Here is a 22,311-nt window from a genome sequence, read left to right on the forward strand (position 1 = left end):
ACTGGCACTGGCCAGTCAGCTAGGCCGGCCTGCTGGGCCAGGCCAGGCCGCACAGTGCCAGGCCGCAGGTAAGCTCCCTTTTCCTATTTCTTTTTCTTTCCTAATTTTCTGACATTTGTTTGGTTTAATAAAAATACTAAACCATTTTATTTACTTATGCCAATTTTTATAGGGGCTAGTGGTATTATTTCAGAACTCCTCAACAAATGGCATAATTTTTGGACAATATTTTATATATATATAACAATATATATCCAAAGCAAATAATTACTGCATTAATTCCAAATGCCCAACATAAATATTTATGGTCTCCTAAAAATATTGGTTTGGTTTTTATCTCTGTCCAATATTTTCAGAGAGCAACATGAACATTTTCTTGGACCCTTTTGGAGCAATTTTTATCTAGGTCATTTCCAGAAATGATTCTGAGGGTTTCATAGATCCCCATTTCAAATTTAAATGAAATTTAGACATGATGCACACATGACTAGCTAGTCTAGGTCATACCAGAACTAGGGACGTGACAACTCGCCCCCACTTGAAAGAATCTCGTCCCGAGATTCAGGGGTCGATGGAAAGAAGGTGGGGTACTCCAGTCGAAGACGATCTTCTCGCTCCCAAGTAGCTTCTCTCTCAGAATGATGAGACCACTGAACCTTGAGAAACTTGATGTTCTGACGTCGGGTGACATGCTCTGCTTGATCAAGAATGCGAATAGGGTACTCTCGATATGTGAGGTTATCTTGGAGATCAAGCGTTTCGTAGACCACTCCGCGGATGGGATCCGAGAAGCAACGCCTGAGTTGAGAGACGTGGAAGACATCATGGACTCGAGAAAGATGTGGGGGTAGTTCCAACTGGTAGGCATCCTCTCCTCGTTTAGCGAGAATGCGAAAAGGACCAATGTAACGAGGAGCCAACTTGCCCTTGATACCGAAACGATGGGTACCCTTTAGGGGAGTAACCCGAAGGTAAGCCTTGTCGCCAACTTCATAAGCCACTTCCTTATGACGACGGTCATACTGGCTCTTTTGACGAGACTGGGCTGTTTTCAAATTCTCACGAATGATGCGAACTTGCTCTTCTGCTTCCTGGATCATGTCCGGTCCAAAGAATTGTCTTTCACCGGTTTCTGACCAGTTCAAAGGTGTTCGACATCTTCGTCCATACAGAATCTCGAAAGGAGCTTTCTTAAGACTGGATTGATAGCTATTGTTATAAGCAAACTCGGCGAAAGGTAGGCATTTCTCCCAATCCATACCGAATGAGATAACGCAAGCTCTAAGCATGTCTTCGAGAATTTGGTTGACCCTTTCCACCTGACCACTTGATTGAGGGTGGAAAGCGGTACTGAAGGAAAGATGGGTGCCCATGGCAGTTTGGAAACTCTCCCAGAAATGAGAAGTGAAGAGGCTACCACGGTCTGAATTGATCTCTAGTGGAACACCATGAAGTGACACTATTCGAGAAATATATAAGTCAGCGAGCTGACTAGCAGTGATACTCTCTCGAACAGGTAGGAAGTGAGCCACTTTGGAAAGACGATCAATGACTACGAAGATAGCGTTATTCCCTTTCTTGGTCCTGGGAAAGCCGGTGATGAAGTCCATACCAACTTTATCCCATTTCCACTCAGGAATGGCTAAAGGTTGAAGGGTGCCAGCAGGTCTTTGATGTTCTGCCTTAACACGACGACAAACGTCACAGTTAGCTATGAACTCAGCAATTTCTCTCTTCATCCTAGCCCACCAGAACCTCTGGCGTAGGTCCTGATACATCTTAGTACTACCGGGATGAATCGTGAGAGGGGATTCATGCGCCTCCTTAAGGATCAATTGCCGAAGATGTTGCTTCTTGGGAACCACCAGACGATTCTCAAAGAGAACAGCACCTCGATCATCCATAGAGAAACATCCACCAACTCCCTTCTTAATGTTTCTCCTGATGCGGGTAACACCCCTATCAAACTTCTGGTCAGAAATGATCTGATCCTCAAGGGTAGGTTTCGCCACCAAGGTAGAAAGGAATCCTTGAGGAGCAATGTGAAGGTTAAGCTTACAGAATTCCTCATGGAGAAGTGGTTGGTCCTGCTGCAACATAAGGTTGTTGCAATAGGACTTACGACTTAGCGCATCAGCCATGACATTGCCCTTGCCTGGGGTGTAGGTAATCCCTAAGTCGTAATCTGAGATCAACTCCAACCAACGTCTTTGTCTAAGGATCAAATCTGGTTGGGTGAAAATATACTTGAGACTCTGGTGATCGGTGTAAATCTCGCAACGTTTACCGAGAAGGTAATGTCGCCATGTCTTAAGTGCATAGACTACGGCTGCAAGCTCTAGATCATGTGTAGGGTAATTCTCCTCATGTGGATGCAACTGTCGAGATGCATAGGCAATCACATGATGATCCTGCATAAGAATGCAGCCTAGTCCCTGTCGTGAGGCGTCGCAGTAGATAACAAAGTCTTTAGTGAAATCCGGTTGCACAAGTATGGGGGCAGAAGTCAGGCGTCTTTTCAGTTCCTGAAAACTGTATTCACACTGTGGGGACCACTCAAACTTTTTATCCTTCTTGAGAAGTTCCGTGAGTGGTTTGGCTACTTTGGAGAAGTTTTCAACGAAGCGGCGACAATAACTGGCTAGACCAAGGAAACTCCTAACTTGTTTAACTGTTTCAGGTGGAGTCCAATCAAGAACGGCCTGAACTCTCTCAGGATTGACAGCAATGCCCTTACCAGAGATCACGTGGCCTAGGTAGGTCACTTCTGGCAACCAAAATTCGCACTTGGAGAACTTGGCATAAAGGCGGTGCTCTCTGAGTTTTTCTAACACAAGTCTAAGATGTTCGGCATGCTCTTCCTCGTTCTTCGAGTAGATAAGGATATCATCGAGGTAAACCACGACGAACTTGTCTAAGTACTCCATGAAGATCGAGTTCATCAAGCGGGAGAAGGTAGCTGGAGCATTGGTTAGACCAAAGGACATGACGGTGTACTCGTACTGGCCATAACGAGTGACAAAAGCCGTCTTAGGAATGTCCCCGTTTCTAATCTTGATTTGGTGGTAGCCTAACCTCAAATCCATCTTGGAAAAGACTGAGGATCCAGCGAGTTGATCATACAGGTCGTTGATCCTGGGGAGCGGATACTTGTTCTTTATCGTGACCAAATTAACGGGACGATAATCTACAACCATCCGGTCCGTACCATCCTTCTTCTTGACGAAGAGGACGGGGCAAGCCCAAGGAGAAGAACTAGGACGGATGAAACCCTTTTGCAAGGACTCATCAAGTTGTTTCTTAAGCTCACCTAGTTCTAAAGGTGCCATCTTGTAAGGTCTCCTGGAGATTGGGGCGGTTCCTGGGATAAGATCTATGACAAACTCTACATCCCTGTCAGGTGGAATACCTGGCAGTTCTTCTGGAAAGACATCCGGAAAGTCACGGACTACCGGGATATCTTCAAGGTCTGGAAGAGGACTGGCATTAAGAGAATAGAGTTGACGCTTTGCAACTCTGGTGGAGACAGTGACTAACTTACCAGATGGGTGTGTGAGCTGAGCAGACCTGGTGTAACAATCAATCTTGGCATGATGAGCTGTCATCCAGTCCATACCCAAGATGATGTTAATATCTGTGGACTTGAGGGCTATAAGTGAGGCAAGGAATACAAGTCTGTCAACAAGGATTTCGTTACCATGGCTTATTCTGGTAGTTTGCCATCTAGACCCTGGAGTTTGGATTTCAAGTGGAGTTGGCATATCACAAAATGACATGTCGTGCAAACGAGCATAGCCTTCAGAGATGAAGGAGTGAGATGCTCCAGTATCGAATAGAACCGAAGCTGGATGGCAATTGACAAGGAGTGTACCAAGAACGACATCCGGATCATCATGAGCGTCTTTAGCTGAGACGTGATGCACACGTCCATGTTCAGTGGGAGCTGGCTTGACACTGATCATTTGCGTGATGGCTTACCACTGCCAACAGACTTCTCAGGCAGGGGTGGGGCATAGTTGGTTTGAGAGCAGTCACGTGCATAGTGTCCTGGCTTCCCGCATGTGAAACAAGTCCCTGAAGTTGGACGTGGACCCGCATTGACAAGCGGTCTACCAATAGGCCTGGGTGGAGCATACTGCTGAACTGGGTGAGGCGGCACATAAGATGGCCTCGGTGCATATCCAGGTGGAAGAGCGGAGTTCGGAACCCAAATCCGGCGCTTATGAGAACTAGAGCCAGAGGAAGAGACCAAATCACGGGTGTGCTTACGAGACTCCTCGTATGTGAGCTGAGCTGTCTCCGCATTAATGGCCTTGTTCACAAGAGCCTGGAAAGTATTGCAATGGTGCAAGTGGAGATCACGACGCAACTTGGGGTTGAGACCCTTCCGGAACCTAGCCTGCTTCTTAGCGTCCGTGGACACTTCTTCTGTAGCATAGCGGGTGAGGTTCTCAAACTCTCTACTGTAAGCATCAACAGCCATCTTACCCTGGGTGAAACTACAGAACTCTTCTCTCTTGCGGTCAATGAGAGCCTGAGGAATGTGATGCTCGCGAAAAGCCTCAGTGAAATCTCTCCAGGTCGGTATCTGGCCAGCTGGAAGCATAGCCTCAAAGTTCTGCCACCAAAGACTAGCAGGACCCTCCAGGTGATATGCCGCATAAGTGACCTTGTCACCTTCAGCTACGTTCGCAGAACGCAGCTTGTGTGTGATACTACGGAGCCAGTCATCTGCATCGAGTGGTTCAATGGAATGATGGAAGGTAGGTGGTTTCAAACCAATGAAATCATAGATGGTCGCTGACTCTTTGCACTGGGGTGCGGTGTTCTCCTCGATACGTGCTAACAAGCGGTTAGACTCGTGCTTGTTCCTCTCCATCTCTAACATAAACTCTGCCAACGAAGGCTGGTCGGGAGGATCCTCCTCATCCCTACCACCTCCGTGGTTCAGGCAACGAGCAACAGAACTTCGGTTAACTGACGACATCCTGAGAAGCGGAACCAAGGACGAGGTCAACAACAACTATAGGATGCAACATGTAGCATAAGAAAATTTAGTACCTCTCAAACTCCTAGGACAAATCTGGCAGCATAACGGCAGTAAAATGCTCAAAATGAGACATTCTGCAAAGGACGGGGTAGCACCTTACTCAACATCATCACTCAAGGTTCTGAGATATTACTAAACAGGCTACACTGGGGGTACTCAAGCTGGGATATGACTCTGATCAACCAATCCTAAGAGACTACAGAGTAGTAACACGTGATCCTGATAGACAGAAGAGGAAGCCTAGTTCCTTAACCCCGTAGGAAAGATAGGATGACTCAGATCAGAAGGGCATGAGGTAAAAGAAGTAAAAAGAGCCTTACGTTCCCTTCCACAATCAATTCCCTTACATAGCTAAAGAATTTCTAGACTCAACTTCGACCAGGTTGGCTTGGAAATCCTACAGGCAGTCAGGCTCTGATACCAAAGCTATCGGGACCCCGATTCTAAGTCACACCAATCTAGCATGTAACACCTCATATCACTTTGCGGCCTCACGCACGGTATTCCCACGGGTGTCGCCTTACCATGGCCCGGGACCGTTTGCGCCTTTTGGCTCACGTATATGACAATGTCGCTAGCATCCATATGACAGAGAACCCGGGCCGACATGGCTAGTCGTGAACCCAAAGCGGCACTAACGTATGGGGACAGGCATACATGAATCAACATCGAACGCGTCGGTCAGCAGCGTGTGAATCCGGGCTGTAGCACTGGGCTAACAGGACTCCGGGAACCCGGGCTGTAGCAGGCTAGGCAGGACTCCGGATGCCACCGCGTGACATTTCCCCGAAGGGACAGACACAGGAACGATGTGAAACACATGCCGGCCAGTCAAGTGTCCAGAGCAGTAGTGCTGGGCTAGCAGGACTCCGGTGAACCGGGCTGTAGCGGACTACTATGGCTCAAGGAGGCACTAGACTACATTTCTCCATAAGAGAGGCTGCCAAGGATAAACAACTAGATTGTCGGATCCCACACATAGCAATACACGTTACACGTACGCATAACATGCAAGTATGTGTTGTACAACATTGCATCACAACATAACGCAAACTCATATAGATAAAAGGCCCAGAAGAGCCACATAGCATTAAGTACAAACAGGGGTCACATGACCCATCATTCAGAGCATACAAGCAACGGAAGCATTACATGTCTGAGTACAGACAACTACAAAGAAAAAGGCTGAGAAGCCTGACTATCTACAAGACCCTCCCAAGGGTTCAAGATCGTAGCTGAGGTACAAGCTACTCGTCGAAGTCCAAGCGGAACTACTAGTAAGACTGAAGTCTCCGCTGCAAAAACATAATTAAAGCAACATGAGTACAAAGGTACTCAGCAAGACTTACATCAGATCCTATCATACATGCATTTGTATCAAGAAGGTAGTGTGGGGTTTAGTTGCAGCAAGCCAGCTTTGACTCAGTGGCTATCCTGTTCTACGACTACGAGAAACTTCTTTGAGGTAAGAAGGCGCACACGAGTCCACTAATCACCACCTCAATACACCACTATGGATTCATTCCCGTCTCACCACGAGAAGCCATCCATAGCACTCACACTTATCTTGAGCATTTTAGAGTATCCACTTCAAGTTGTCTATGTACCACGTAAGCATCCAAGAAGTCCATAACCGAGGACACGGCTATTCGAATAGATCATGATAACCCTGCAGGGGTGTACTGCGTCACACGCGCTCTCGCCACTTACCGCCATGTACACGTCATGTACTTCGGCAACCTTCAAGCGGAAGCCTGGCGAGGGTGTCGGCCACGACCTGACTAACCACGCAAGACTCTAGTCCAGGTTTATCGCCTATTCGGGTTCCATCCGCAAGGAGATCCGGCCGGGGTGTCGCTCACGGCCCCAAACGATGTGTGCAGGGTTCCCGAGCCCACCATCCGGGTGCCACTCGGTACACCGGGCCACGTGTGCCTAGTCTGTCCCAAGCCCACCCTGCCGGGTGCCACTCGATAGAAAAATAGCACCACCTACAAACACCAGAAACTAGTTGCAACTCCTGGACAGAGACCAAGTTGGTTAATAAGTCGAGAGGGGCACTTAAGCATTCCAATGTGTGGTAGTAGCTAGTCCTTGGACAGCATACACAGAACTCAGTGCTTAAGGACGGTTCCAGTGAGACAACCCACCATGTACTCCTACATGGCCTCCCACCGCTACCTTTACCAAATCGTGTTCACGCACTTGACTCTCAGCACCAGAACATATCGTAACACTCCAATTCATTCCCAATGAACCAGACCTGACACAACTCTAAGCAATAGCAGGCAAGGCATGGTAGGATCACAACATGGCTCAATCAACTCCTACACATGCTAGTGGGTTTCAACTATTTACTGTGGCAATGACAGGTCATGCAGAGGAATGGGTTCAACTACCGCAGCATAAAGTAGCAGTTGAATCGTTGTTGTCCTAATGCAGTAAAAGAGAGCAGGAGCGAGAGAGTAGGTTTGTATCGGAATGAACAAAGGGGGTTTGCTTGCCTGGTAGATCAACAGGGTGGCACTGCTCCTCAGACAGGTACTCTGGAACACTCTCCGGAGCAGGACCTATCGAGAGGGAACGGTGTCGACAGTCAAAACACAATCATATGCAACAATATGATGCATGAATATGGCATGAATATGTGATGTATTTTGAGCCAATGCATTTAGCATTCAACTTGGAAGAGATCCATTTGAACCAAAGGTTCAAATGCAACTCTAATTTAAGTCCTTATATATGCCATTTATATGTTTTCACTTATACAGTAGGTATAAGTTGGTTTGTCATGCATGAAACTAGTACAGATGGATAGATTGCATTTTTCTGATAATTTTTCATATATAAATTATTTAAATCTGAGCTACGGTTGAATTTCTATGAATTTTAGAAGTTTTGTACATTTTCTGGAATTTCCTGGTTTAATTTTAAATCCAGAAAAGGGGTATATTGCGTCAGCACTGCGTCATCATGACGTCAGCGGGTCAACGGTGCTGACCAAGTCAAACCTGACGTGTGGGGTCCACACGTCAGTGACACAGGGTTAAACAGAGGGTTGGTTTATCCTAATTACAGTGTTAGTGGCGCTGGGGCCCACTGGTCAGTGTCAGGGGTTAGGTTAGGTGGTGATTAGCACTAAGCTAATCACCTGACAGGCCGGACCCACGTGGCAGGCTCAGGCGACAGGGCTCGTCGCCGGCGACCACTGGCCACGGCGGAGTCCCCACTAGAAGCCACGGGAGCGGCGCCTGGGGGCACCAGGAGGTTGCCCGCGCTCCCGCGCATCCAAGGGAGCCGTGAGAGGCTGCGGGGGCGGCGGATCTCGCCGGAGCGGAGCTCACGGCGGCGGCCGGAGCTCGGGCTCGGGCGGCTGCGGGGCTACGGAGCACGAGGAAGCGAGCGGGGAGGCACTACAGCCTCCTGGCGTCACCATGAACACGGTGACGCGTGTGGTTGCGGGCTGCAGTGGCTTGAGCGACGGCGGCGACATGGACGGCGGCGAGGAGCTACGGCCGTGGAGGAAACGGCGGCTACGACGCGGGAACGACGGGGAGAAGAGGGGGAAACGGGGAGGTGCTCACGGCGATCACGCGGAGCAGCACAGCGGGCTTAGGGGAGACCTGGTGACGGCGCATCGACGGCGGCAGACGGCGGAGCCCGAGGAGGAAGACGATGGCGATGGCGATGGCGGCGCTCCAGGGCCTCCCGAGGCGTGTGGCTCGACGGAGAGGTAGCCCGCGACGTGGCGGAGCTTCTGGGCGTGCCGGGGAGGCGAGGGGGTGGCGGTGGCTACGGCAACGGTGGCCGGTGGCGACGGCAGCGCTCGGCCGTGAGAGAGAGAGCGAGGGGGAAGAGAGAATGGGCACGGGAGAGAGCGAGAGAGGTGCGGGGCGGCGCGTGGCGTCGTTCGGGCGATCCAGGCGACGAGGGGAGAAGCAGGAGGTGGCGCGCATGCGCGCGGGCGGCGAGCGCGTGCCCCTGTCCTCCTGGCGCGAGGAAGGGGACGACTGGCACTGGCCAGTCAGCTGGGCCGGCCTGCTGGGCCAGGCCAGGCCGCACAGTGCCAGGCCGCAGGTAAGCTCCCTTTTCCTATTTCTTTTTCTTTCCTAATTTTCTGACATTTGTTTGGTTTAATAAAAATACTAAACCATTTTATTTACTTATGCCAATTTTTATAGGGGCTAGTGGTATTATTTCAGAACTCCTCAACAAATGGCATAATTTTTGGACAATATTTTATATATATAACAATATATATCCAAAGCAAATAATTACTGCATTAATTCCAAATGCCCAACATAAATATTTATGGTCTCCTAAAAATATTGGTTTGGTTTTTATCTCTGTCCAATATTTTCAGAGAGCAACATGAACATTTTCTTGGACCCTTTTGGAGCAATTTTTATCTGGGTCATTTCCAGAAATGATTCTGAGGGTTTCACAGATCCCCATTTCAAATTTAAATGAAATTTAGACATGATGCACACATGACTAGCTAGTCTAGGTCATACCAGAACTAGGGACGTGACAAATTCTAGCATGGATAATAAACGATTATCATGAATAAGGAAATATAATAATAACCAATTTATTATTGCCTCTAGGGCATATTTCCAACAGTCTCCCACTTGCACTAGAGTCAATAATCTAGTTCACATCACCATGTGATTAACACTCACTGGTCACATCACCATGTGACCAACATCTAAAGAGTTTACTAGAGTCAACAATCTAGTTCACATCACTATGTGATTATCACTCAATGTGTTCTGGTTTGGTCATCTTATGCTTGTGAGAGAGGTTATTAGTCAACGGGTCTGAACCTTTCAGAACCGTGTGCTTTACGAATATCTATGTCATCTTTGTGGATGCTACCACGCGCTATTTGGAGCCTTCGCATCGACGTAACCCTTTACGACGAACTCCTTTCCACCTCCATAATCGAGAAAATTCCTTAATCCACTAGGTACTAAGGATAAGTTCGACCGTTGTCATGAGATCCTTTCCCGGATCACCATTGTACCCTCTTGACCAACTCATGGCAAGGCACACTACATGTGCGGTACACAGCATAGCATACTATAGAGCCTACGTCTAAAGCATAGGGGACGACCTTCGTCCTTTCTCTATCTTCTGCTGTGGTCAGGTCTTGAGTCTCACTCAATACTCACACCTTGTAACGCAGCCAAGAACTCCTTCTTTGCTGATCTATTTTGAACTCTTTCAAAATCATGTCAAGGTGTGCTTGTCTTTTGAAAGTATCATCAGGCGTCTTGATCTATCTCTATGGATCTTGATGCCCAATATGTAAGTAGCTTCATCCAGGTCTTCCTTTGAAAAACTCCTTTCAAACAACCCTTTATGCTTTCCAGAAATTTTACATCATTTAGGATCAACAATATGTCATTCACATATACTTATCAGAAATGTTGTAGCGCTCCCACTCACTTTATTGTAAATACAAGTTTCTAACAAACTTTGTATAAACCCAAAAACTTTGATCACCCCATCAAAGCGTATATTCTGACTCCGAGATGCTTGCTCTGATCCATGGAAGGATCGCTGGAGCTAGCATACCTTTTAGCATCCTTAGGATCGACAAAACCTTTCTGATTGTATCACATACAACCTTTCCTTACGAAAACTGGTAAGGAAACTTGTTTTGACATCCATCTGCCAGATTTCATAAATGTAGCTAATGCTAACATGATTCCGACGGACCTAAGCATCGCTACGGATGAGAAAAACTCATCGTAGTCAACTCCTTGAACTTGTGAAAATACTCTTTGCCACAAGTCGAGCTTCATAGACGGTAACATTACCGTCCATGTCCGCCTTCTTCTTAAAGATCCATTTATCTCAATGGCTTGCCGATCATCGGGCAAGTTCACCAAAGTCCATGCTTTGTTCTGATACATGAATTCTATCTCGGATTTCATGGCCTCGAGCCATTCGTCGGAATATGGGCCTACCATCGCTTCTCCATAGCTCGTAGGTTCATTGTTGTCTACCAACATGACTTCCAAGACAGGATCACGCATTACTCTGAAGTAGTGCGCATCCTCGTCGTCCTACGAGGTTTGGTAGTGACTTGATCCGAAGTTTCATGATCACTATCATAAGCTTCCACTTCAATTGGTGTAGGTGCCACATGAACAACTTCCTGTGCCCTGCTACACACTAGTTGAAGCGACGGTTCAATAACCTTATCAAGTCTCCACCATCCTCCCACTCAATTCTTTCGAGAGAAACTTTTCCTCGAGAAAGGACTCGTTTCTAGAAGCAATTACTTTTGCTTCCAGATAGGAGGTATACCCAACTGTTTTTGGGTATTCTATGAAGATGCATTTATCCGCTTTGGGTTCGAGCTTATCAGCCTGAAACTTTTTCACATAAGCATCGCAGCCCCAAACGACAACTTAGGATTCTATAAACGGTGTCGTCTCAACGGAATTGCGTGGTGCCCCTTTTAAAGTGAATGCGGTTGTCTCTAATGCCTAACCCATAAATGATAGTGGTAATTTGGTAAGAAACATCATGGCATGCACCATATCCAATAGGGTGCAGTTATGATGTTCGGACACACCATCACACTATGGTGTTCCAGGCGGTATTAATTGTGAAACACTTTCCACAATGTCTCAATTGTGTGCCAAACTCGTATCTCAGATACTCATCTCTATGATCATATCACAGACATTTTATCCTCTTGTTACGACGATCTTCAACTTCATTCTGAAATTACTTGAACCTTTCAATAATTCAGACTAGTGTTTCATCAAGTAAATACACTCAGCATCTACTCAAATCATCTGTGAAGTAAGAACATAACGATATCCACTGCATGCCTCAGCACTCATTGGACTGCGTACATCAAAATGTATTACTTCCAATAAGTTGCTCTCTTGTTCCATCTTACTGAAAACGAGGACTTTCAGTCATCTTGCCCATGTGGTATGATTTGCATGTCTCAAGTGATTCATAATCAAGTGAGTCTAAACGATCCATCTGTATGGAGTTTCTTCATGCATATATACCAATAGACATGGTTCGCATGTCTCAATCTTTTCAAAAATGAGTGAGTCCAAAGATCCATCCACATGGAGCTTCTTCATGCGTTCTATACCAATATGACTCAAGTGGCAGTGCCACAAGTATGTGGTACTATCATTACTATCTTATATCTTTTTGGCATGAACATGTGTATCACTACGATCGAGATTCATTTTAGGTGCAAGACCATTGAAGGTATTATTCAAATAAACAGAGTAACCATTATTCTCCTTAAATGAATAACCGTTTTGCGATAAACATAATCCAATCATGTTCAACGCAAACACCAAATCTCGATAGTAGAGGGAGCATGCGATGCTTGATCACATCAACCTTGGAAACACTTCCAACGCACATCGTCATCTCACCTTTAGCTAGTCTCCGTTTATTCCGCAACTTTTATTTCGAGTTACTAACACTTAGCAACCGAACCGGTATCTAATACCCTGGTGCTGCTAGGAGTACTAGTAAAGTACACATTCATATAACGTATATCCAATATACTTCTGTCGACCTTGCCTGCCTTCTCATCTACCAAGTATCTAGGGTAGTACTGCTTCAGTGACCGTTCCTCTTATTACAGAAGCACTTAGTCTCGGGTTTGGGTTCAACCTTGGGATTCTTCACTAGAGCAGCAAACGACTTGCTGTTTCATGAAGTATCCCTTTTGCCCTTGCCCTTCTTAAACTAGTGGTTCTACTAACCATCAACAATTGATGCTCCTTCTTGATTTCTACTCTCGCGGTGTCAAACATCGCGAATAGCTCAAGGATCATCATAATTATCCTTGATATGTTATAGTTCATCATGAAGCTCTACTAGCTTGGTGGCAGTGACTATGGAGAACTATCACTATCTTATCTGGGAGATTAACTCCCACTCGATTCAAGCGATTGTGGCACTCAGACAATCTGAGCACACGCTCAACGATTGAGCTTTTCTCCCTTAGTTTGCAGGCTTAAGAAACTTGTCAGAGGTCTCATACCTTTTGACGTGGGCACTAGTCTGAAATCCCAATTTCAGTCTTCGGAACATCTCACATGTTCTGCGACGTTTCAGAAACGTCTTTGGTGCCACAATTCTAAACCGCACCGAACTATCACGTAGTTATCAAAACGTGTATGTCAGATGTTTTGTAACATCTACAGACGACGCTGAGGTTCAGCACACCGAGCGGTGCATTAAGGACATAAGCCTTCTGTGCAGCAATGAGGACAATCCTCAGTTTACGGACCCGGTCCGCATAATTGCTACTACCAACTTTCAACTAAATTTTCTCTAGGAACATATCTTAACCAGTAGAACTAAAGCGCAAGCTATGACATAATTTGCAAATACCTATTTGACTATGTTCATGATAATGAAGTTCATCTGATTATGAACTCCCACTCAGATAGACATCCCTCTAGTCATCTAAGTGAAACATGATCCGAGTTCAACTAGGCCGTGTCCGATCATCACGTGAGACGGACTAGTCAAGATCGGTGAACATCTCCATGTTGATCGTATCTTCTATACGACTCATGCTCGACCTTTCGGTCCTCCGTGTTCCGAGGCCATGTCTGTACATGCTAGGCTCGTCAAGTCAACCTAAGTGTATTGCGTGTGTTCCGAGGCCATGTCTGTACATGCTAGGCTCGTCAACACCCGTTGTATTCGAACGTAAGAATCTATCACACCCGATCATCACGTGGTGCTTCGAAACGACGAACCTTCGCAACGGTGCACAGTTAGGGTGAACACTTTCTTGAAATTATTATAAGGGATCATCCTGCTTGCTACCGTCGTTCTAAGCAAATAAGATGCAAAAACATGATAAACATCACATGCAATCAAATAGTGACATGATATGGCCAATATCATTATGCTCCTTTGATCTCCATCTTCGGGGCACCATGATCATCTTTATCACCGGCATGACACCATGATCTCCATCATCATGATCTCCATCATTGTGTCTTCATGAAGTTGTCACGCCAACGATTACTTCTACTTCTATGGCCAACTCGTTTAGCAACAAAGTAAAGTAATTTACATGGCGTTATTCAATGACTCGCAGGTCATGCAAAATAATAAAGACAACTCCTATGGCTCCTGCCGGTTGTCATACTCATCGACATGCAAGTCGTGATTCCTATTACAAGAATATGATCAATCTCATACATCACATATATCATTCATCACATCTTCTGGCCATATCACATCACATAGCACTTGCTGCAAAAACAAGTTAGACGTCCTCTAATTGTTGTTGCAAGTTTTTACGTGGTTTGTAGGTTTCTAGCAAGAACGTTTCTTACCTACGTATGACCACAACGTGATTTGCCAATTTCTATTTACCCTTCATAAGGACCCTCTTCATCGAATCCGTTCCGACTAAAGTAGGAGAGACAGACACCCGCTAGCCACCTTATGCATCTAGTGCATGTCAGTCGGTGGAACCTGTCTCACGTAAGAGTACGTGTAAGGTCGGTCCGGGCCGCTTCATCCTACAATGCTGCCGAAACAAGAAAAGACTAGTAGCGGCAAGAAGAATTGGCAAACTCAACGCCCACAACTACTTTGTGTTCTACTCGTGCATAGTAACTACGCATAGACCTGGCTCATGATGCCACTGTTGGGAATCGTAGCATAATTTAAAATTTTCCTACGCTCACCAAGATGCATCTATGGAGTCTACTAGCAACGAGGGGAAAGGAGTGGATCTACATACCCTTGTAGATCGCGAGCGGAAGCGTTCCAATGAACGTGGATGACGGAGTCGTACTCGCCGTGATCCAAATCACCGATGACCGAGTGCCGAACGTACAGCACCTCCGCGTTCAACACACGTACGGTGCAGCGACGTCTCCTCCTTTCTTGATCCAGCAAGGGGGGAGGAGAGGTTGATGGAGATCCAACAGCACGACGGCGTGGTGGTGGATGTAGCGGCTCTCCGGCAGGGCTTCGCAAGCTTCTGCGAGAGAGAGAGAGGTGTTGCAGGGGAGGAGGGAGGCGCCAAAGGCTGTAGTCTGCTGCCCTCCCCCCCCCTTTATATAGGCCCCCAAGGGGGTTGCGCAGCCCTAGGAGATGGGATCTCCAAGGGGGGGCGGCGGCCAAGGGGGGGAAGGGGTTGCCTTGCCCCCCAAGGCAAGGGGGAACTCCCCCCCCTAGGGTTCCCAACCCTAGGCGCATGGGGGGAGGCCCAAGGAGGCGCCCCAGCCCACTAGGGGCTGGTTCCCCTCCACTTTCAGCCCACGGGGCCCTCCGGGACAGGTGGCCCCACCCGGTGGACCCCCGGGACCCTTCCGGTGGTCCCGGTACAATACCGATAACCCCCGAAACTTTCCCGGTGGCCGAAACAGGACTTCCTATATATAATTCTTCACCTCCGGACCATTCCGGAACCTCTCGTGACGTCCGGGATCTCATCCGGGACTCCGAACAACTTTCGGGTTTCCGCATACATATATCTCTACAACCCTAGCGTCACCGGACCTTAAGTGTGTAGACCCTACGGGTTCGGGAGACATGCAGACATGACCGAGACGCCTCTCCGGTCAATAACCAACAGCGGGATCTGGATACCCATGTTGGCTCCCACATGTTCCACGATGATATCATCGGGTGAACCACGGTGTCGAGTATTCAATCAATCCGTATGTAATTCCCTTTGTCAATCGGTATGTTACTTGCCCGAGATTCGATCGTCGGTATCCCAATACCTAGTTCAATCTCGTTACCGGCAAGTCTCTTTACTCGTACCGCAATGCATGATCCCGTGACTAACGCCTTAGTCACATTGAGATCATTATGATGATGCATTACCGAGTGGGCCCAGAGATACCTCTCCGTTTTACACGGAGTGACAAATCCCAGTCTCGATCCGTGCCAACCCAACAGACACTTTCGGAGATACCCGTAATGCACCTTTATAGTCACCCAGTTACGTTGTGACGTTTGGCACACCCAAAGCACTCCTACGGTATCCGGGAGTTGCACGATCTCATGGTCTAAGGAAAAGATACTTGACATTGGAAAAGCTCTAGCAAACGAAACTACACGATCTTTTATGCTATGCTTAAGTTGGGTCTTGTCCATCACATCATTCTCCTAATGATGTGATCCCGTTATCAATGACATCCAATGTCCATAGTCAGGAAACCATGACTATCTGTTGATCAACGAGCTAGTCAACTAGAGGCTTACTAGGGACATGGTGTTGTCTATGTATCCACACATGTATCTGAGTTTCCTATCAATACAATTCTAGCATGGATAATAAACGATTATCATGAATAAGGAAATATAATAATAACCAATTTATTATTGCCTCTAGGGCATATTTCCAATAGTATCAGGATCTCGTTTAATTCGAGATGGCTACTCATTTAAATCCGAGAATAATGGTTGTTCTATTTATATGAGAGATATGTTTTATGGTCATGCCCCGCTGTTAATGGTTTATTCTTAATGAATCTCGAACGTAGTGTTACACATATTCATAGTGTGAATACCAAAAGATGTAAGGTTGATAATGATAGTCCCACATACTTGTGGCACTGCTGTCTTGGTCACATTGGTGTCAAACGCATGAAGAAGCTCCATGCAGATGAACTTTTGGAGTCTCTTGATTACGAATCATTTGACACGTGCGAACCATGCCTCATGGGTAAGATGACCAAGACTCCGTTCTCCGGAACAATGGAGCGAGCAACCAACTTATTGGAAATCATACATACTGATGTGTGCGGTCTAATGAGTGTTGAGGCTCGCGGTGGCTATCGTTATGTTCTCACTCTCACTGATGACTTGAGTAGATATGGGTATGTCTACCTAATGAAACACAAGTCTGAGACCTTTGAAAAGTTCAAGGAATTTCAGAGTGAGGTTGAGAATCAACGTGACAGGAAAATAAAGTTCTTACGATTAGATCATGGAGGGGAATATTTGAGTCACGAATTTGGCACACACTTAAGGAAATGTGGAATAGTTTCACAACTCACGCCGCCTGGAACACCTCAGCGAAATGGTGTGTCCGAATGTCGTAATCGCACTCTATTGGATATGGTGCGATCTATGATGTCTCTTACCGATCCACTGCTCTCATTTTGGGGCTATGCTTTAGAGACTGTCGCATTCACTTTAAATAGGGCTCCGTCGAAATCCGTTGAGACGACACCGTATGAATTATGGTTTGGGAAGAAACCTAAGCTGTCGTTTCTAAAAGTTTGGGGATGCGATGCTTATGTCAAGAAACTTCAACCTGAAAAGCTCGAACCCAAGTCGGAGAAATGCGTCTTCATAGGATACCCTAAGGAAACCATTGGGTATACCTTCTACCTCAGATCCGAAGGCAAGATCTTTGTTGCCAAGAACGGGTCCTTTCTGGAGAAAGAGTTTCTCTCGAAAGAAGTAAGTGGGAGGAAAGTGGAACTTGATGAAGTACTACCTCTTGAACCGGAAAGTAGCGCAGCTCAGGAAGATGTTCCTGTGGTGCCTGCACTGACTAGAGAGGAAGCTAATGATGATGATCAAGGTACTTCGGATCAAGTTACTACTAAACTTCGTAGGTGCACGAGGACACGTTCCACACCAGAGTGGTATGGCAACCCTGTCCTGGAAATCATGTTGTTAGACAACGGTGAACCTTCGAACTATGAAGAAGCAATGGCGGGCCCAGATTCCAACAAATGGCTTGAAGCCATGCAATCCGAGATAGGATCCATGTATGAAAACAAAGTGTGGACTTTGACAGACTTGCCCGATGATCGGCGAGCGATAGAAAACAAATGGATCTTTGAGAAGAAGACGGACGCGGATGGTAATGTTACCATCTATAAAGCTCGACTTGTCGCTAAGGGTTATCGACAAGTTCAAGGGGTTGACTACGATGAGACTTTCTCACCCGTAGTGAAGCTGAAGTCCGTCCGAATCATGTTAGCAATTGCTGCATACTATGATTATGAGATATGGCAAATGGACGTCAAAACGGCATTCCTTAACGGCAGAAGATAGAGAAAAGATGAGTGTCATCCCCTATGCCTCGGCCATAGGGTCTATTATGTATGCCATGCTGTGTACCAGACCTGATGTAAACCTTGCCGTAAGTTTGGTAGGAAGGTACCAAAGTAATCCCGGCATGGAACACTGGACAGCGGTCAAGAATATCCTGAAGTACCTGAAGAGGACTAAGGATATGTTTCTCGTTTATGGAGGTGACGAAGAGCTCGTCGTAAAGGGTTACGTCGATGCTAGCTTCGACACAGATCTGGATGACTCTAAGTCACAAACCGGATACGTGTATATTTTGAATGGTGGGGCAGCAAGCTGGTGCAGTTGCAAGCAACGCGTTGTGGCGGGATCTACATGTGAAGCGGAATACATGGCGGCCTCAGAGGCAGCACAAGAAGCAATCTGGGTGAAGGAGTTCATTACCGACCTAGGAGTTATTCCCAATGCGTCGAGCCCGATGACTCTCTTCTGTGACAACACTGGAGCTATTGCCCTTGCCAAGGAGCCCAGGTTTCACAGGAAGACCAGGCATATCAAGCGTCGCTTCAACTCCATTCGTGAAAATGTTCAAAATGGAGACATAGATATTTCTAAAGTACATATGAACCTGAATGTAGCAGATCCGTTGACTAAACCTCTCCCCGGTCCATATAGTTGCTGCCATCATCTTTCAGCTTGGTTTTCTCTAGGAACGCGTTGAAGTTGAGGGCAACATTAGCGTGGGCCATTTGATCTACAAGACATATTGTAAAGATTTTAGACTAAGTTCATGATAATTAAGTTCATCTAATCAAATTATTCAAAGAACTCCCACTCAGATAGACATCCCTCTAGTCATCTAAGTGATACATGATCCGAGTCAACTAGGCCGTGTCCGATCATCACGTGCGACGGACTAGTCATCATCGGTGAACATCTTCATGTTGATCGTATCTGCTACACGACTCATGTTCGACCTTTCGGTCTCTTGTGTTCCGAGGGCATGTCTGTACATGCTAGGCTCGTCAAGTCAACCTAAGTGTATTGCGTGTGTAAATCTGGCTTACACCCGTTGTATGCGAACGTTAGAACCTATCACACCCGATCATCACGTGGTGCTTCGGAACAACGAACCTTCGCAATGGTGCACAGTTAGGGGGAACACTTTCTTGAAATTTTAGCGAGGGATCATCTTATTTATGCTACCGTCGTTCTAAGCAAATAAGATGTAAAACATGATAAACATCACATGCAATCAAATAGTGACATGATATGGCCAATATCATTTTGCTCCTTTTGATCTCCATCTTCGGGGCGCCATGTTCATCATCGTCACCGGCATGACACCATGATCTCCATCATCATGATCTCCATCATCGTGTCTTCATGAAGTTGTCTCGCCAACTATTACTTCTACTACTATGGCTAACGGTTAGCAATAAAGTAAAGTAATTATATGACGTTCCAGTTGACACGCAGGTCATAAATAAATTAAGACAACTCCTATGGCTCCTGCCGGTTGTCATACTCATCGACATGCAAGTCGTGATTCCTATTACAGGAACATGATCAATCTCATACATCACATATATCATTCATCACATCCTTCTGGCCATATCACATCACATGACACTTGCTGCAAAAACAAGTTAGACGTCCTCTAATTGTTGTTGCAAACTTTTACGTGGCTGCTATAGGTTTCTAGCAAGAACGATTCTTACCTACGCCAAAACCACAACATGATATGCCAATTTCTATTTACCCTTCATAAGGACCCTTTTCATCGAATCCGATCCGACTAAAGTGGGAGAGACAGACACCCGCTAGCCACCTTATGCAACTAGTGCATGTCAGTCGGTGGAACATGTCTCACGTAAGCGTACGTGTAAGGTCGGTCCGGGCCGCTTCATCCCACGATGCCGCCAAATCAAGATAAGACTAGTAACAGCAAGTAAATTGACAAAATCGACGCCCACAACAACTTGTGTTCTACTCGTGCATAGAAACTACGCATAGACCTAGCTCTGATGCCACTGTTGGGGATCGTAGCAGAAATTAAAATTTTCTACGCATCACCAAGATCAATCTATGGAGTTTACTAGCAACGAGAGGGGAGGAGTGCATCTACATACCCTTGTAGATCGCGAGCGGAAGCGTTCAAGAGAACGGGGTTGATGGAGTCGTACTCGTCGTGATCCAAATCACCGATGATCCAAGCGCCGAACGGACGGCACCTCCGCGTTCAACACACGTACGGAGCGGTGACGTCTCCCACGCCTTGATCCAGCAAGGAGGAGGGAGAAGTTGAGGAAGAAGGCTCCAACAGCAGCACGACGGCGTGGTGGTGGTGGAGTGACAGTTCTCCGGCAGGGCTTCGCCAAGCACACGCGGAGGAGGAGAGGTGTTGGGGAGGGGAGGGGCTGCGCCTTGGATGTGGTGCTGCAGCCCTCCCCTCACCTCTCTATTTATAGGGAGAAGGGGGAAGGGGGCTGGCCCCTCTAGATGAGATCTACAGGGTGGGCGGCGGCCAAGGGGGGAGGGAGCTTGCCCCCCAAGCAAGGGGGGCGCCCCCCCTTTAGGGTTCCCCCCAAACCCTAGGCGCATGGGCCCTAGGGGGGTCGGCGCCCAGCCCACTAAGGGTTGGTTCCCTTCCACCTACAGCCCATAAGGCCCTCCGGAGCAGACGGACCCTCCCGGTGGACCCCCGGAACCCCTCCGGTGGTCCCGATACAATACCGGTATACCCCCGAATATTTCCGGTGACCGTATGGTGACTTCCCATATATAAATCTTTACCTCCAGACCATTCCAGAACTCCTCGTGACGTCCGGGATCTCATCCGGGACTCCGAACAACATTCGGTAATCACATACAAACCTTCCTTATAACCCTAGCGTCATCGAACCTTAAGTGTGTAGACCCTACGGGTTCGGGAATCATGGAGACATGACCGAGACACCTCTCTAGCCAATAACCAACAGCGGGATCTGGATACCCATGTTGGCTCCCACATGTTCCACGATGATCTCATCGGATGAACCACGATGTCGAGGATTCAAGCAATCCCGTATACAATTCCCTTTGTCAATCGGTACTTTACTTGCCCGAGATTCGATCGTCGGTATCCCAATACCTCGTTCAATCTCGTTACCGGCAAGTCACTTTACTCGTTCCGTAATGCATGATCCCGTGACTAACTACTTAGTCACATTGAGCTCATTATGATGATGCAATACCGAGTGGGCCCAGAGATACCTCTCCGTCATATGGAGTGACAAATCCCAGTCTCGATCCGAGCCAACCCAACAGACACTTTCGGAGATACCTGTACTGCACCTTTATAGCCACCCAGTTACGTTGTGACGTTTGGTACACCCAAAGCATTCCTACGGTATCCGGGAGTTGCACGATCTCATGGTCTAAGGAAATGATACTTGACATTAGAAAAGCTTTAGCAAACGAACTACACGATCTAGTGCTATGCTTAGGATTGGGTCTTGTCCATCACATCATTCTCCTAATGATGTGATCCCGTTATCAATGACATCCAATGTCCATGGTCAGGAAACCGTAACCATCTATTGATCAACGAGCTAGTCAACTAGAGGCTCACTAGGGACATGTTATGGTCTATGTATTCACACATGTATTACGATTTCCGGATAACACAATTAAAGCATGAACAATAGACAATTATCATGAACAAGGAAATATAATAATAACCATTTTATTATTGCCTCTAGGGCATATTTCCAACATCGGCAGGCTGTTCAACCACGTGCGGGCCGACCCTTGGAGCATGAGCGGTGCGTAGCGCACGGCGAGACGACGATTGGCACCGGTGATGCCAATGGCCGTGGTGTAGTCGGTGAGCCAGTCTTCTAGCTTCACCGTCCCATTGTAATTGGGGGTGTCGCGGGGGAGCATGAATCCTTTGGGGAAGGGCTCCTCTCGGATGCGCGGGCCGAAGCACGCCGGCCCGAAAGCGCCGCTCTCCTCCACCTCCAGGGAGCGAGCGAGCTGATCGAGGCGGTGGCAAGCGTCGGCGTCGTCGATGGCGTGCGGGCCGAGTCGACTTGCGGCCAGGCCACGGGGGGCCTGGTCGGTTGGAGCCGGACGCTGGCCATGCTGGCCGGGTCCGCGCTGGATCTCTAGGACGGGCTCGCGCCCAATCCGCCGGCGGCTGTAGCGGCCGGGTCGCGCCGAGTCCGGGCTCGACCGGAGTGCGCCTC

The sequence above is a fragment of the Aegilops tauschii genome, chromosome 5 (genome assembly GCF_002575655.3).
Source record: "Aegilops tauschii subsp. strangulata cultivar AL8/78 chromosome 5, Aet v6.0, whole genome shotgun sequence".
Lineage (NCBI taxonomy): Eukaryota > Viridiplantae > Streptophyta > Magnoliopsida > Poales > Poaceae > Aegilops > Aegilops tauschii.